This window comes from Scyliorhinus canicula, chromosome 17, assembly GCF_902713615.1.
Source record: "Scyliorhinus canicula chromosome 17, sScyCan1.1, whole genome shotgun sequence".
Taxonomy (NCBI): Eukaryota; Metazoa; Chordata; class Chondrichthyes; order Carcharhiniformes; family Scyliorhinidae; genus Scyliorhinus; species Scyliorhinus canicula.
Genome location: NC_052162.1, coordinates 118,339,713 through 118,356,994, shown reverse-complemented (window position 1 = coordinate 118,356,994; position 17,282 = coordinate 118,339,713). Strand labels below are relative to the sequence as shown.

At 47.5% G+C, this 17,282-nt stretch overlaps 1 pseudogene; it reads left to right on the top strand.

Annotated features, from left to right (window-relative positions):
• Positions 1–9,403: 9,403 nt before the first annotated feature.
• LOC119951559 lies at positions 9,404–10,083 on the top strand (annotated as a pseudogene).
• The last annotated feature ends 7,199 nt before the right edge of the window (positions 10,084–17,282 follow it).

Sequence of the window (17,282 nt, the reverse complement as noted above, 5' to 3'; positions counted from 1 at the left end):
ATGTCACGTGGGCATGGATGCCCTTTTAACCTCCATGGGAATAACTGCCACTGCTCATGCGCATAGCTTCCTCTCCTTTGGACATGCACAGTCCCGGCCCGCCCCACGCCCGGTGGATAGAGCGGTTTCCCAGGCGAGGTGGATTATGGGAGATTCTGCCGCCATTAACGATCTCCAAACCAGTCTCCCAAACCCCTGGGACTGGGATGAAAGTAGGAGTGGGGAGCAGTGACCCCATTCTGGACACAAAGTATATGTCATTGGGTTTGATTCTGACATCTACGTAGAAAACAGTTTGTTAACTTCACACACCTGGGTGACATATTGGGGAGGGCAATAGCTGAGAGTGAAGCTGAACCCGAGAGTCAGCACCTTCAGGGGAGCAGAATTGGGGGAAAAGCAGGGGGAGGATAGTGAGATAAATTAGTGTTACAATCAACAGGGAAGGAGTGTGTGGAGGCAGACAGAAAGAAGCAGTATTTTCTGTCGCATGATCTGAGCTTGAATAATTTTATCAAATCATTTGTGAAACCTGGATTTACAATGTCCCTGTGAAACACCTTGGGATGTTTAATTACCTTAAATGTGCTGTATAAATGCAAATTAATCTGCTGTTGAAGGCTGTCACTTGGGCTCCCCCATTACCCAGAACACCAAGTCCCTGATCATGGACAGTCTGATTAACCAGTTTATTCACACAGATCCGACCAGCCCACCCAATCTCAGTGAATCTGCTGTTTTCAGGCTCCCTTTTAACTCTATCCCTGTGCTGAACTCAAGTGTGAACAAAGCATTTTTGTCTTCAGATTTTTCGTGTGAGAGGTTAAACCTATCAGGAATCGATGAATAGGTCGGGTCACTGCTCTCATCAAAATACAAGGCTTAGGGGCTAATGGAGGTCTGTAAATTATGAAATGTTTTGATACACATGAAGAATGTTTTCCCTTGTGATGGTAAGACAAAAACTAGAAGCGATGAATGTGAAATAATCTAATCAGGAATTCAGGAGAAACATCTTCCTCAGTGAGTGCTGTGAATGTGGAACTGACAGGGATTGGTGGAGGTGAATAACCTTGATATATTTATGGGGAAGCTGGATGAAACATGAGTGAGAAATGAACAGAGGGATACACTGATCGAGTTAGATGGGAAGACATGAGAGGAGGCTCAAGTGAAGTATAAACACTGGCATGGATTGGTTGGGCTGTTTCTATGCTGTATATTCAATGTAATTTAGTCTGGTATTGCCTTTAACTCTCTCATAGTCGATTCCGGGTTAAAGAGAAACAGTTTCGCCCCCAGAAAAACATTTCAGCTCATTGTCCAATCAATGGCTCTTGTCAGCCAGGTGTCCGTGTGAAAATATTCAACTACAAAGATCTCATGTAATTTGCACCAATATATCTTTGAAGAGCAGCTCTTTCTTTTCAAATTGACTGGATTATTTAAATTCATCAGGTTTTAATCAATTCTTTGAAGTGCTTAATTATCACACAGTCTTATTCAAATCGGAATTTGTTTTATACAAGACAAAGTAGGCACATGATCAGCACCCCATTCACCATCTCTACCATTGTTACCCAGTGTCAGCAGTGTGTCGCATCTCTAAGCAGCACAGTGAATGAGTGGCAGAGGAGATCCCCTTACTAAACTTCCCGTAAATGTGTTTTAATGGGGACTGGGACCAGTTCTAATGTTTATATGTCTGTCTATCTCAAATATTTTAACGTGTTAACATACAGCTTCAGCATCTCAGATACACATCAAACCCATTGAATGTCCTAATTTTATTGACCTGATCCAGGTTCGACTTGTTTATTTTTTATTTTTTTTATTTTTTAAAATTTAGATTAGCCAATTATTTTTTCCAATTAAGGGGCAATTTAGTGTGGCCAATCCACCTACTCTGCACATTTTTGGGTTGTGGGGGCGAAACCCACACAGACACGGGGAGAATGTGCAAACTCCACACGGACAGTGACCCAGAGCCGGGATCGAACCTGGGACCTCAGCGCCGTGAGGCGGTTGTGCTAACCACTAGGCCACCGTGCTGCCCTTCGACTTGTTTATTAACTAAACACCTTATTATCTTCCAGGTCTTAATAATAAACAGCGGATGTGCCAGATTAAACTGGATTTCCTTTGGTTCCTCCCACCTTTCCCAGATATCAAAAGGAAATTGGATGGGGACTTGAGGGCAATAAACTCACAGGGGTACGGGGATAGAAGGCGCGAATGGGACTGAATGGATGATTTACACAGGGTTAGCATGGACCCGATAGGTAGAATGGCCTCCTCCACTGCCCTAATGCCTCTCTGTCTATTGTTACCATCTCTGTAGAGATTGATAACTTATTAAATGAAAGGAATCTCCAATGGAAAGAAAACCAATGGACAAAATTTCACATTTTCAAACTTTCACTCAACAAACCAACTAAAATGGACACAAACCTGAATTAACAGGGACTGGATATTTCACAGAACAAGAGAAATTTCACTTTAATAGTCAGTACAACAAAGGTACATCCCACATTGTTCTGAGCCCTCACATTACTTCCTATAGAAATGTTGCACCATGGACAATCTCACAGTCTTCCCAATCTCCCTCTGCAATGTCGGATCCCTCACTTCCCACCCAATGGACTTGGCCTTCGAGTCACTTCCACCAACAGCCGCATTCTAGCCAAGGTTCGTGAATATTGTGAACACCAACAAAGTGCATGTCTGTAAATGCTCTCTCTTTCGGGTTGTGACGCTCTTATGTCCCCTGAGACTCCATTTTTGGACCTCTTTAAACTGTATGGTTGTAGTTATTGTACATAACTGAACCTGCTTCAGTGGGACGGAAAGTGTAACTAAATATACGATTATCTGTCGATTCAGTCTTGGCTTCTTCAGCTTTACTTTCCCAGAGCAACCTCAGGTCACATGGTCATTTCTTGGAACTGATGACCTCAGAACCAGGAAATCAATTCCTCTCCTTCAGAAGAATCTCCAGTTTCACTTTGGGTCTTAAAGGGTTCATTGCACAAAAAAGTATTTTCCCAATATAATAATAAAACGATACTAATAATAATTATTAATCTTACTATTACATTATTAAAGGTATTTTCCCAAAGTACCTGGGTCATCACATGCCCTTCCATCCCCAAGGAATAAAGCTTCTGAAGTAAGCATGTTTTCAGAATCCTTTCATGCTACAACACATTTGAACATTATAAACACTGTAACAATGTCTTTATTACACACTGTTCAGGTAATGGTTTCTCTTTTTCCCATTTTACAATGAAACATATCACCTTGGCAATACTAGAAGCTTAACCCTGAACAAAACTAACCCAATGTGACAATGAGGTTTGAAAGTTCAGCTTGTTCGAGAGTCCCAGTGCTCTTGTCAACAATATTTTACTATTGGTTGATTCACTTTCTTTGAACCTTCCCAAGAGATCTCCTTGCCCACCTCACACAGTCTTCCCAGATTTCCTTGGTTAAGAGGTTGTGCTTCCTGTTGCTGTATAAAATTACAATCAGATTGAGTGCAGTCTGGACCCTGGGATAGGATTTGTGACGGCTTCAAAGGTTTTCCATATCTGAGGTCAGGTTAACTTGGTCAGGAACCACACTGCTGATTGCTGGCGATCCATCTGGATTTTGAGAGCTGCCTGTAAGGAATTGGACTTTGAGAGGAAATTCCATCATGTTGCTTTTTCCCTCTGAGTTCAGCAATTTGTGTGGATGGTGGGATCTGTGTACACAGCGGGATACAGTCGGGAGGGAGTGACCCTGGGAGTTCTCAACATTGACTTGACCCCAGGAGGTCTCGTGACATCGGGTAAAATATGGGCAAGTAAACCTCCTGCTGATTATCGCCTACCGCCCCATCCCGCTGGTGAATCAATATTCCTTAATGCTGAACATCACTTTGAGTCAAGGACACAGAATGTATTCTGGGTGGGGGATTCCAATGTCCATCACTGGCTCAGTAGCTTCACTACTCAGTGAGCTGGCTGAGTACTAAAGGACACAGCTGCTCGACTGGGCCTCCAGCAGGTGGTGAGGGAAGTAACAGGAGGGAAAAACCTCCTGAACTTCATCCGCACCAACCTGCCTATCGCAAATAGATCCGTCTGTGAGAGTATTGGGAGGAGTGATCACCACACAGTTCTTGAGCAAATTACGATCTTCACATGGAGAATAATGCCACCCCCCCCCCCCTCCCCCGCATTGTGTTGTGAACCAACTCAAAACTGGACATCCATGAGTCGCTGTGGACCATAAGCAGCAGAATTAAATTAAATGAAAATGAAATGAAAATGAAAATCGCTTATTGTCACGAGTAGGCTTCAATGAAGTTACTGTGAAAAGCCCCTAGTCGCCACATTCCGGCGCCTGTCCGGGGAGGCTGGTATGGGAATCGAACTCAAAACTGGGCATCCATGAGTCGCTCTGGACCATCAGCAGCAGAATTGAATTAAATCACAACCTCCCGGCCTGGTATATCCCCCATTGTACCATTAAGATCAAGCCAGGGGATCAACCCGGTTCAATGAAGAGTGCAGGAGGGTATGCTAGGAACAGCACCAGCCAAACTTGATTATGAGGTGTCAACCTGGTGAAGCTACAACATAGGACTACTTACCTGCAAACAGCAAAAGCAACCTGTTATAGAAAGGGCAAAGAGACACCACAACCAAGGGATCAGATCTAAGCTGTGCAGTCCTGTCACATCCACTGGGAATGGTGATGGACAATTAAACAACTACCAGGAGGAGGAGGCTGCACAAATATCACTGAGCTAAATCGCTGGCTTTTAAAGCAGACCAAGCAGGCCAGCAGCACGGTTCGATTCCCGTACAAGCCTCCCCGGACAGGCGCCGGAATGTGGCGACTAGGGGCTTTTCACAGTTACTTCATTGAAGCCTACGTGTGACAATAAGTGATTTTCATTTTCATTTTCATGAGGGAGCCCAGCTCATCAATATAAAAGACAAAGCTGAAGCATTCACAATAATCTTCAGCCAGAGGTGCCGCGTTGATGATCCATCTCCACCTCCTCCTAAAGTCCCAAACATCTCAGACGGCAATCTTCAGTCAATTCGATTCACTCAGAAACTGAACTGAACCATCCATATCAATACTGTGGCTACAAGAGTACATCAGAGGCTGGGAATCCTGCAGCGAGGAACTCACCTCCTCACTCCCCAAAGACTGTCCACCATCTGCAAAGCACAGGTCAGGGGTGTGATGGATTATTCTCACTTGTCTGGATGAGTGCGGCTCCATCAACATTAAGGAAGCTCGACACCATCCAGTACAAAGCAGACCACTTGATTGGGACCCAATCCAACACCTTCAACACTCAGTCCCTCCACCACCATCACACAGTGGCAGCAGTGTGTGTACCACTGACAAGATTCACTGCAGCAATTCACCATGGCTGTATCACAAGCAACTTCCAAACCCACAGCCTCTGCCACCTAGAGAAGAACAAGAGCCACAGACACATGGGAACACCATCATCCGCAAATTCCCCTCTGAGCCACACATCATCCTGACTTGGAAGCAAATCGCCGTTTTTCACTGTTGCTCGGTGAAAATCCTCGAGCATTATTAAGGAAGTAATATCAGGACATTTGGAAAGTCAAAACACAATCCATCAGAGTCGGCATGGTTTTATGAAGGGTAAATTATGTTTGACTAATTTGCTAGAGGTCTCCAAAGATGTAAGAAGCCAAGTTGAGACTGGGGATCCTGTCAATGTAGTATATTTGGACTTCTGAAACACATTTGATAAGGATTGGATTGGATTGGATTTGTTTATTGTCACGTGTACCGAGGTACAGTGAAAAGTATTTTTCTGCAAGCAGCTCAACAGATCATTCAGTACATGGGAAGAAAAGGGAATTAAACAAAATTCAAGAAAATACATAATAGGGCAACACAAGATATACAATGTAACGACATAAGCATTGGCATCGGATGAAGCATACAGGGTGTAGTGTTAATGAGGTCAGTCAACAAGAGGATCATTTAGGAGTCTGGTGACAGCGGGGAAAAAGTTGTTTTTTGAGTCAGTTCGTGCGTGTTCTCAGACTTCTGTATCTCCTGCCCGATGGAAGAAGTTGGAAGAGTGAGTAAGCCGGATGGGAGGGATCCTTGATTATGCTGCCCGCTTTCCCCAGGCAGCGGGAGGTGTAGGTGGAGTCCATGGATGGGAGGCAGGTTTGTGTGATGGACTGGGCGGTATTCACGACTCTCTGGTTTCTTGCGGTCCTGGGCCGAGCTGTTGCCATACCAGGCTGTGATGCAGCCCGATAGGATGCTTTCTATGGTGCATCTGTAAAAGTTGGTAAGAGTAATTGTGGACATCCGAATTTCCTTAGTTTCCTGAGGAAGTATAGGCGCTGTTGTGCTTTCTTGGTGATAGCGTCGACGTGCGTGGACCAGGACAGATTTTTGGTGAAGTGCACCCCTTGGAATTTGAAACTGCTCACCATCTCCACCTCGGCCCCGTTGATGCTGACAGAGGTGTGTACAGTACTTTGCTTCCTGAAGTCAATGACAAGCTCTTTAGTTTTGCCGGCATTGAGGGAGAGATTATTGTCGTTCCACCATTCCATCTATCTCCCTCCTATTTTCTGACTCGTCGTTATTTGAGATCCGGCCCACTATGGTCATACCGTCAGCAAACCTACAGATGGAGTTGGAACCAAGTTTTGCCACGCAGTCTGTGTGTCTACAGGGAGTAGAGTAGGGGGCTAAGTACACAGCCTTGCGGGGCACCGGTATTGAGGACCGGTAAACAAGTTTAATGAACAAGGTTCGATCACACAGGATTCGGGGTAATTTATTAGCTTGGATTGAAGATTGGCTGATGGACAGAAGACAGAAAATCGGGATGAATGTATCTTTTTCTGGATGGCAAGATGTAACTAGTGGAGTGCCACAAGGTTCAGTCCTTGAGCCCCAGCTATTTACAATCAATATTAATGACTTGGATACAGGGATAGATGGTTCTATAGCCACATTTGCAGATGACAGTAAAATAGATGGGACAGTAAGTTGCAATGAGGAAATAAGAACCTTACAAATGGATATAGATAGGTCAGGTAAGTGTGTGAAAATGTAGGAGATGGAATTTAATGTGGATAAGTGTGAGGTCAGCCATTTTGTCGGAAAAATGGAAACACAACTTATTATCGACCCGAGGCACCTTCCTCAGGTGAAACCACAAAAGAGTTAGTCGAAGCTAACTCTGCAAAATCCAAAAAAGCCTTTGTAATGAACTCCGGGGAGTAATTCGGGGGTCCATAAACATTCATTATTGAAACAACATCTCCACGCACCGAACCTCAAATGATCACATATCCACCTCCTTTGTTCTTGGTGCAGGTTTCAAGCTTAAAAGGGATATTTTTATTAATAAGGATTGCCACATCCCTGCTACTTGATGAAAAGGAGATGAAAAAACTTGCCCCACCCAATCCCCCATCAATTTAAAGTGTTCCTCATCCAGATGAGTTTCCTGTAATAAAGCCATGTCGACTTTCTCCTTAAGAAAGGAGAGGATAACCATAAATTTGAGACAGGGAAGTGGGATGGAAATTTTCGGAGATGGGAGGAGAAAGGAATTAGGACACTAAAAGATTTATTTCTTGGGGGTCATTTTACGGGATTGAAGGAGCTGGGAGTGAAGTATGAGCTGGAGCAGGGGGAAATATTTAGATATATGCAGGTTCGAGACTTTGCCAGAAAGGAGATACAGAGCTTCCCAGTAGAGCCGGCTTGCACATTGCTGGAGGAGGTGCTGACGACAGGGGGACTGGGGAAGGGGTAGTATTGGCGGTTTACAGGGCTATTTTGGAGGAGGAGAAGGCACCTTGTGTGTTTCTGTTTGCCCTATGTATTGTTCTCATGTATGGAATGATGATCTGTCTGAACTGTACGCAGAACAATACTTTTCACTGTATCTCGGCACACATGACAATAAACAAATCCAATCCTCACCATTCAGGTGATAGTATTTCTAATCAGTAAGGCTACTCCACCCCTTCTGCCATATTCTCTGTCCCTCCTGTAAACTTTATAACCGGGATATTTGGTACCCAGTCCAGACCATCCTGCTGCTTGTTTTTGGAACTGTGTTGTGGTCCCCTTGAGGCCTTCCTCTCCCCCTCCATTTATTAGTTTAAAGTCTTTGTAACCTCCCTATTTATCCTTTCCACTTGGACACTGGTCCCAGATCGGTTCAGGTGGAGACCGTCCGAACGGTACAGATCCCTCCTGTCCCAATACTGATGCCAGTGCCCCATGAAATGGAACCCCTCTTTCCCACACCACTCCTTTACCCACGTGTTTACTTCCCTAATTTTCTCATCCCGATGCTAATTTGCATGTGGCTCGGGGAATAATCCAGAGATTATAATCCTTGGGAACTGTTCTTTAATTTTGTTCTAGTCCCTGATATTCCCAAACAGGTCCTCTCTCCGAGTCTTGTTGATGTTGTTTGTCCCAATGTGGACCACAATAACTGGATCCTCCCCCTCCCTCTCCAATATCCTTTCAAGCCGGTTAGAGATGCCCCTCACCCTGGCACTGGGCAGGCAACATACCCTGTGGGACTCTCGGTCCTGCTTCCAAAGGATGTTATCAGTTCCCCTAATTATAGAATCCCCGACAACTACCACTTCCTCCCCCCCCCCCCCGCTTGAATGGCCTCCTGTACCAGAGTGCTGTGGTCAGCTAGCTCATCCTTCCTACAGTCACTGCTCCGATACCCTGCTACTCCGAGTCCGCTCCCTGGGGACTAGGTATGGGGAGTAGGTATTGGAGACGAGGTATTGGAGATTGAGAGGAAGGAATGTTCCATAGAAACTAGAATTATCTGTTCTGAATTTCTATCCTGGACTGAGTGTTGACTTTTGTAAATTCCTTTTACAGATATTGCAAGAGGTGGAATTACAGACAGAAATCTCAATTGTCACATCTCGGTCTTACAGAGTCACTCAATACCTTGGGATCTGAGTATCATCGGCCTTTGAATCTAGAAGGAGAAATGTTTGCCCGATCTGTCAGCATCAAAAGATTTTAAACATCAGTGTGACTGGAAAAGCACCGAGACACACACACCCGAGTGAGAGTGTTCCAGAGCACTGACTGTGGAAAGAGCTCTCTCCGGGTGTGGGGATGTCGGCGCCCCCCCTGGGTGTGGGGATGTCGGAGCCCCCCCGGGTGTGGGGATTTCAGAGCCCCCCCCGGGTGTGGGGATGTCGGAGCTCCCCCGGGTGTGGGGATGTCAGAGCCCCCCCCCCCCCGGGTGTGGGGATTTCAGAGCCCCCCCCGGGTGTGGGGATGTCGGAGCTCCCCCGGGTGTGGGGATGTCGGAGCCCCCCCGGGTGTGGGGATGTTGGAAACCCCCCCCCCTCTGCTGTACCACGAGCGGCAGCGCCTGGAGCTCTGCACCCTCCACAACCTCCTGCAGCAGCCGCTCTTCACCCAGCAGCAGCTAGACGGGCTGAGCGACCAGTTGGTTCCCAACTGTCTGGTGAATCCACATCGCAGTTTGTTAGGAACTGGGAATTATGATGTCAACGTCCTCATGGCCGCCTTGCTAACTCAAGGTCTGGCTGCGATTTGGTGGGATAAACGCAAGTGGCTCAGCAGCTTGGTGCTGAGCCGGGTTCCTGGCTTCATCCTCAACATTCCCTCCAACATGACGCTGGGCTTTGTCTCGCTCCCCATCCAGCGCAAGCACTGGGTGGCAGTCAGGCAAATCAACGGGGCCTACTACAACCTGGACTCCAAGCTAAAGGCCCATTGGAAATGAGGAGGAACTGAGGAAGTTCCTGCAGGACCAGATTGTCCAGGATCCCTGTGAGTTGCTGCTGGTGGTGCTGAGGGAGGTGGAGGAGGACGGAAGCTGGCTGCTCGCTCCCTGAACGCGAGAGGCGGGAGATCGGACAGCAGGCGTGGGGAGGGGGGAAGGTCTCGCCGCCGATGGCTTCCTGACTCAGACCTCCAGCTGTGACGGATTAAGCCAGCGCGCTGGGGAGGTGGAAAAAATAATTGGAAACTAAATTTATTTTAAAAAAGAACTTGAAAATATTAAAGAGACAATGTCAGTAGGACTGTTATTGAATCATTGCCTCTATCATTTCCGATATTGCTCCATCGTCACATAGTTTAAATTCATTGACCAGACTGAAACAAATGGGAATGGGGTTTTAATACAGAACATTATGCAATGTTGCTTGATGGTACAGTTATAACTCAGCGCAGTTCCTCGAGGTCACTCTCTCATTGGGAATATCACATCATTAAATAAAAGAATGACACCAATCACTGGGGAAAAAAAAGATGCAAAAAGCAGCGGCTAAGAAGGGAGGAAATGTGGGATTGCCGTCGAATGAGAGGACCAACAAAAGCTCTGGGGGGGTGTTCAATGTTAATAATGGATAGGGGTGGGTCAGGCTCATGGGGCAGGGCCCGGTGCTATGATGATGGTGGATCAGAAGGGTGGGGGGGAGTGAGAGACCCTCAGTTAGGATAGTCACGTGGAACGCGAGGGGGTTGGGAGGTCTAGTCAAGAGGTCAAGGCTGCTTGCGCATCCTAAAGGTTTGAAAGCTGATGTAGCAATGCTGCAGGAGACTCACCTGAGGGTGAAGGACCAGGTGAGACTTACAAAGGGCTGGGTTAGCCAAGTGTTTCACTCTGGATTTGATGGAAGGCTCGAGGGATAGCGGTAATGGTCAGCAAAAGGGTACAATTCCAGATGGAGAAGGTGGTGGCAGATCAGGGGGGTAGGTATGTGATTGTGACAGGGGCACTGGAGGGGAGGTTAGTGGTGTTGGTAAGTGTATACGGTTCCAATTGGGTCAATGTGGGATTCGCAAAGAAGGTGTTTGGGGCCATTCCCGACTTGGACACACACAAACTGATGGGGGGGGGGGGGGGGGGGGGGGGGACTGGGCCAGGGAAGTGGGATGGAAATTTTCGGAAATGGGAAGAGAAGGGGATTAAGACACTAAAAGATTTGTTTCTTAGGGGTTGGTTTGCAGGACTGAAGGAGCTGGAAGTGAAGTAGGGCTGGAGCAGGGAGAAATGTTTAGATCCATGCAGGTTTGGGATTTTGCCAGGAAGGAGATACAGAGATTCCTGGTGGAGCCAGCCTCCACATTGCTGGAGGAGGTGCTGGCAACAAGGGTACTGGAGAAAGGGGTAGTGCCAGCAGTCTAAGGAGCGATTTTGGAAGAGGAGAAGGTACCACTGGAAGGGATCAAAGCAAAGTGGGAGGAAGAGTTGGGAGAGGTTACAGAGGAGGGGGTCTGGTGTGAGGTGCTCCGGAAAGTGAATGCCTCCACCTCGTGTGCGAGGTTGGGGCTGATACAGCGGAAGGTGGTGTACAGAGCACACCTCAGGGGGGGCGAGGATAAGCCGATTCTTTGAAGGAGTAGAAGATTTGTGTGAACGTTGCCTGGGGATTGGGGGGGGGGGGGGGGGTTCGCAGGTCTGCTAATCACATTCATATGTGTTGGTCCTGTCCAAAGCTTGGGGAGTACTGGAAGGAGGTGTTTAGGGGAATTTCCAAGGTGCTGCACGTGAAACTGGACCCGGGTGCCCGGGAGGCCATTTTCGGGGTGTCGGACCAGCCAGGGTTGGAAACGGGTGCGGAGGCAGATATCGTAGCTTTCGCCTCGTTGATCGCCCAAAGGCAGATCCTGCTGGGATAGAGAGCAGCCTGTCCAGCTTGTGCCCTTGGCAGGGGGACCTGTTGGAATTCTTGACCCTTGAGAAGGTTAAGTTTGAACTGAGGGGAAGCTCGGAGGGGTTCTACAAGTCATGGGCACTATTTATTATGCACTTTCAAGAACTGGATAACATCAAACATTAGTTGGGGGGGGGGGGGTGGGTGGCTGTGTATTAAGGGTGACTATGGGTAATCCCCGATTCCTTTTTGTCATTTGTTTATGTGAACATGCGGGCTGATGTTTGGGGGTTGGTGGGTGGATGGGATCGTTGTTATTGTTATGGGGATTGATATACCTGTTGCTGATTATTGTTTATTGTTGGTTGGTGTAAATTCGGCTGAAAATGTGAAAAAGGAGATTAAAAATATATTTTTTTAAAACACTGCAATGAAGTTGCTGTGAAAATCTCCTCGTCGCCACATTCCGGAGCCTGTTCGGGTACAGAGGGAGAATTCAGAATTTCCAAATTACCTAACAAGCACGCCTTTTGGGACTTGTGGGAAGAAACCGGAGCGCCCGGAGGAAACCCATGCAGACACGGGGAGAACATGCAGACTCCGCACAGACAGTGATCCAAGCCGGGAATCGAACCCAGAACCCTGGCGCTGTGAAGCAACAGTGCTAACCACTATGGCACCGTGCTGCAACAGTGGTTATCAGCCAATCCTGATAAAGTGGCTGACTCGAGTTATTCTACATGGAATCACTTCCCTTTTTAGTGACTACAATGTACTGACATCATCAAACCTAAACACGTGGAGCTTCCATACTCATCGATTCTCAAACAGGCTGAATGTGCCCCGGCACCCAAAGTGGGGAGTCACAGGAACAGGTTACAGAGGAGCCAAAGAGAAACCATTTGGGTCCAGAACATTGTGAACAGCCATTCACTCTGGTTGTCTTTGATCCTCAAGATATTTTTTGTTTTTTCTTAAAACCATGTTCTGTCTCATTAATAAACTTTTATCAAGAAAAATATTAGATTTTTCTGGACTCTTCATGATTAGATTCCTGTACTTTAGGGAAAGTGGGTGAGAGGGGTTGGCAGGCTCTGTACTGTTAAAAATGGGAAGTCAAAATTTGTGCCTCTGAACCACCACTTCAACATTTGCCAGTCAAATTCATGTTATTTATACTGAGGGTTTTATTATTAGATTTAGACTCTGGAGGCAAAGGGTGGGGGTTTTTAAAGGGTAACTTTCCATTTCTAACTTTGCATTGTCGATAGTGTCAGCCGTGGCTCAGTGGGCAGCTCTCTCACCTCTGGGTCAGAAGGTTGTGGGATCATAATCCCAGTCCAGGGCCCTGAGGACAGAAATCACATCCAACATTCCTGGTCCCAGCACTGAGGGAGTGCTGCACTGTCAGAACAGCTTCTTTCAAATAAGATGTTGAACTGAGGCCCTGTCTGCCCCTCTCAGGTGGGTGTAAAAGTTCCTACAGCTGCCATTTTGAAGAAGAGCAGGGGAGTTATCCCTGGTGTCCTGGTCAATATTTATCCCTCAATCAACATCACTAAAAACAGATCATCTGCTCAATATCACATTGCTGTGTGTGGGATCTTGCTGTGTGTAAACTGGCTGCTGCATTTCTGACATTACAACAGTGACTACACTTCAAAAATACTTCATTGGGTGTAAAGCACTTTGGGACGTCCTGTGGTTGTTAAAGACGCTACAGAAATGCCAGTTTTTAAATTGAAGATTTCTGTTATCTGATCTTGTTATCTGGAACTTAATTGATTTCAGCCACGTTTTTCTCTCCTATGGTTTGGAGTCTTTGGAACTTTCTTCCTCAAAGGGCAGTGGAAGCAGAGTCTTTGAATATTTTCAAGGCAGATCTGGATAGATTCCTGTTCATGAAGGGGGTGAAAGGTTATCGGGGAGGAGAGTCGGCAGGAATACCACAAGAAATGGGAACAGGAGTTGACCATATGGCCCTTCGAGCCTGCCCCGCCATTCAATCATGGCTGATCCAACATTTATCTTGTCCACTTTCCTGCCCTTTCCCTGTAATGCTTGATTCTCTCGCTGATCAAGAATCTATCTCAGCTTTAAATATGGACAAGGACTCTGTCTCCACAGCTCTCAGTTCCAAAGACTCACAACCCTCAGTGAAGAAATTTCTCCGTATCTCAGTCTTAATCGGCACCTCTTTATTCTGAGACTTTATTCTGATCCACAGCCGTAGCAAGACTTCCCGACTCTTATACTCCAACCCCCTTGGAATCAGGGCCAACATTCCATTAACTTCCTGATTACCTGCTGCACCTGTCTGCTAGCTTCCTGTGTTTCCTGCACAAGTTCCCCCAAGTCCCTTTGTGCTGCAGCTTTCTGCAGTTTTTCTCCATTTAAATAATAATGTTCTTTTGTTCTCTCTTCCAAAATGAACTTCACATTTTCCCACGTTATGCTCCATGTAGCAACTTTTTGTCCACTTGCTTAACCTCTCAATATCTCTTTGCAAACTGTTTGTATCCCCCTCACAACTTGCCTTTCCACCTATTTTTCTGTCATCTGCACTTTGGGCACAGCGTTCGCTTCAACCTCCAAGTCATTGTGAGATATTATAAACAGTTGTGGTCCCAGAACTGATCCCTGTGGAACCCCACTGGTTACAGTTCACTGTTTCCTGTCCATCAGCCAATTCTCTTCCATCCCAATATTCGAGCTCCATAACCATGAGCTCTTATCTTATAACTTAACCCTTTTGTGAAGTACCTTGTCGAACGCCTTCCAAAAGTCCAAATACTTCATATCTACTGGTTCCCCTCTATCCTGGTTGTGATAAATTAACCAGACACTGTTTCCCTTTCATGAAGCCATGCTGAATCTGCTTATTATGATTTTCCAAATATGTTGGTATTACTTCCTTAATAATTGATACCAGAATGTTTCCAACAATAAAGTTAGACAAATTGGTCTACATTTACCAGCTTTTTACTTCACTCCCTTTTTGTATAGGGATGTCACATTTGCAGTTCTCCAATCCTCCGGTACTTCGCCAGAATCCAAGGATTTTTGGAAAATTATAACCAATGCATCCATTGTCTCTGTAGCCATTTCTTTAGGATCCTAAGATGCAAGCATCAGGGCCGGGAACATAGCTGCCTTTAGCCCCATTAGTTTGTCTAACATGATTTGTCCAGTGATTTAATTCCTCCCCCTATTCTTTAGCATTAATGGGATGTTCAAAGCCTCTTCAACCATAAAGACTGATGCAAAATATCTGTTTAACTCCTCTGCCACTTCCTTGTTCCCCATAACTATCTCCCAGATTTATTTTCTAAGGGGCCTGTGTGGAGTTGAGGTTACAATCAGTTCAGCCGGGAACTTACTGAATGGTGGAGCAGGCTCGAGGGGCCGAGGGCCTATTCCTGTTCCTAATTCATATGTTATCACATCCATTATAATAGATTGTAGCATTTTCCCTCCTACTGATGTCAGGCTAATAAGTCTGTGATTCCCCGTTTTCTCCCTCTCTCCTTAAATAGTGGGGTTACATTTATCACCTTCCAATCTGCAGGAACCATTCCAGAATCTATAGAATTTTGAAAGATGATCACCAATGTATCCACTATCTCTACAGCCACCTCTTTCAACACTCTGGGATGTAGAGCATCAGCTTTTGGGGATTTATTAATTTTTCATCCAAAATATTCTCCAGTGCTACTTTTTCACTCATGCTCACAATTGTGAGAAGCCCTTGGTTCTCTCGCGTTTTTGGGACAATTTCTGTATATTCCTCCCAAGACAGACACACATTGTTTAGTTTCTCTGCCATTTCCTTATTCCCCATTATAAACTCTGCTGTCTCTGCCTGGAATGGACCCACATTGGTCTTTGCTCATCTTTACCTTTTCACATTCCTGTTGGAGCTTTTCCAGTCAGTTTTTATGTTTCTCCCCAGTTTGCTCTCATATTCTATTTTCTCTTCATCAGTTTCTTGGTCCTCCTTTACTGAATTCTAAAACACATTCCCAATCCTCAGGGTTACCACTATTTTTGCCACTTCATGAGCCTCTTCCTTGGATCTAATGGAATCTGTAGCTTTTCTTGTTAGCTACGGTTGCATCACCTTTCCTGTTGGATTTTTGATTCTTAAAGGAATTTATATCTGAGCAGCTGTGAAAATGAACGAAATGCAGTGCTGGATATAACTGAGAGCAGAAACAATAACAGAAGCCAACTCCTGCCATCAATTGTGAACCTTTTGGTGTCTCAGTGGGTGGGAAGAATTACTGCATCACTTTTCCTGTGGATTTTTGTTCCTGAAAGGAATGTGTATTTGTTGCAAATATGTAATAAATCCTTAAATGCTCGCAGATGTCTGTTTATTGACTAATCTTTTGTTGCAATTTCCAAATCTCCCACAGACAACCTGTCTCTCATACCTCAACAGTTTCCTTGAGAAACACCCAGAAAAATTAAACAAAGAACCATGGCATTTGGGGGGGGGGGGGTTGGGGGGCAGCGGCGGGCAGAGAGGGGGGGGCGACGGATGCCCGGGGCCAACGCACCGTCGCCCCCCCCCTCTGTACGCCGCTGCCCCCTACCCCAACCCCCCCCTCACCACCCCTACCTCAACCCCCCCTCACCACCCCTACCTCCACCCCCCCTCACCACCCCTACCTCCACCCCCCCTCACCACCCCTACCTCCCTCCCCACCACCCCTACCTCCCTCCCCACCACCCCTACCCCCCTCCCCACCACCCCTACCCCCCTCCCCACCACCCCTACCCCCCCTCCCCACCACCCCAACCCCCCTCCAACGCCGGGTCCCCCCCCCCTTAATGCCGGTACCCACACCCCCCCTCATGCCGGTACCCACACCCCGTCCCCCTCCCTCGAAGGCCGGTACCCACACCCCCCCTCTCTCCTCCTCCCCCCCCCTCTCTCCTCCTCTCCCCCCCCTCTCTCCTCCTCCCCCCCCCCTCTCTCCTCCTCCCCCCCCCCTCTCTCCTCCTCCCCCCCCCCTCTCTCCTCCTCCCCCCCCTTTCTCCTCCTCCCCCCTCTCTCCTCCTCCTCCCCCCCTCTCTCCTCCTCTCCCCCTCTCTCTCCCCCCTCTCTCCTCCTCTCCCCCCCCCCTCCTCCTCCCCCCCCTCTCTCCTCCTCCTCCCCCCTCTCTCCTCCTCCTCCCCCCCCCCTCTCTCCTCCTCCCCCCCTTTCCTTCCTCTGTTAGGGGGGGGGTGCGGCGTTAGTGGGGGTGCGGCGTTGGAGGGGGGTAGGGGTGGTGAAGGGGGTAGGGGTGGTGAAGGGAGGGGGTTGGGGTAGGGGCAGCTGCGTGCAGAGGGGGGGCGACGGTGCGTTGGCCCCGGGCATCCGTCGCCCCCCTCCTCACCACGCCGCTGCCCCTACCCCAACCCCCTCCCCTCACCACCCCTACCCCCTTCACCACCCCTACCCCACTCCAACGCCGCACCCACCCCCCACTAACGCCGCACCCCCCCCCCCCCCCACTAACGGAGGAAGGAAGGGGGGGAGGAGGAAGGAAGGGGGGGAGGAAGGGGGGGAGGAGGAAGGAATGGGGGGAG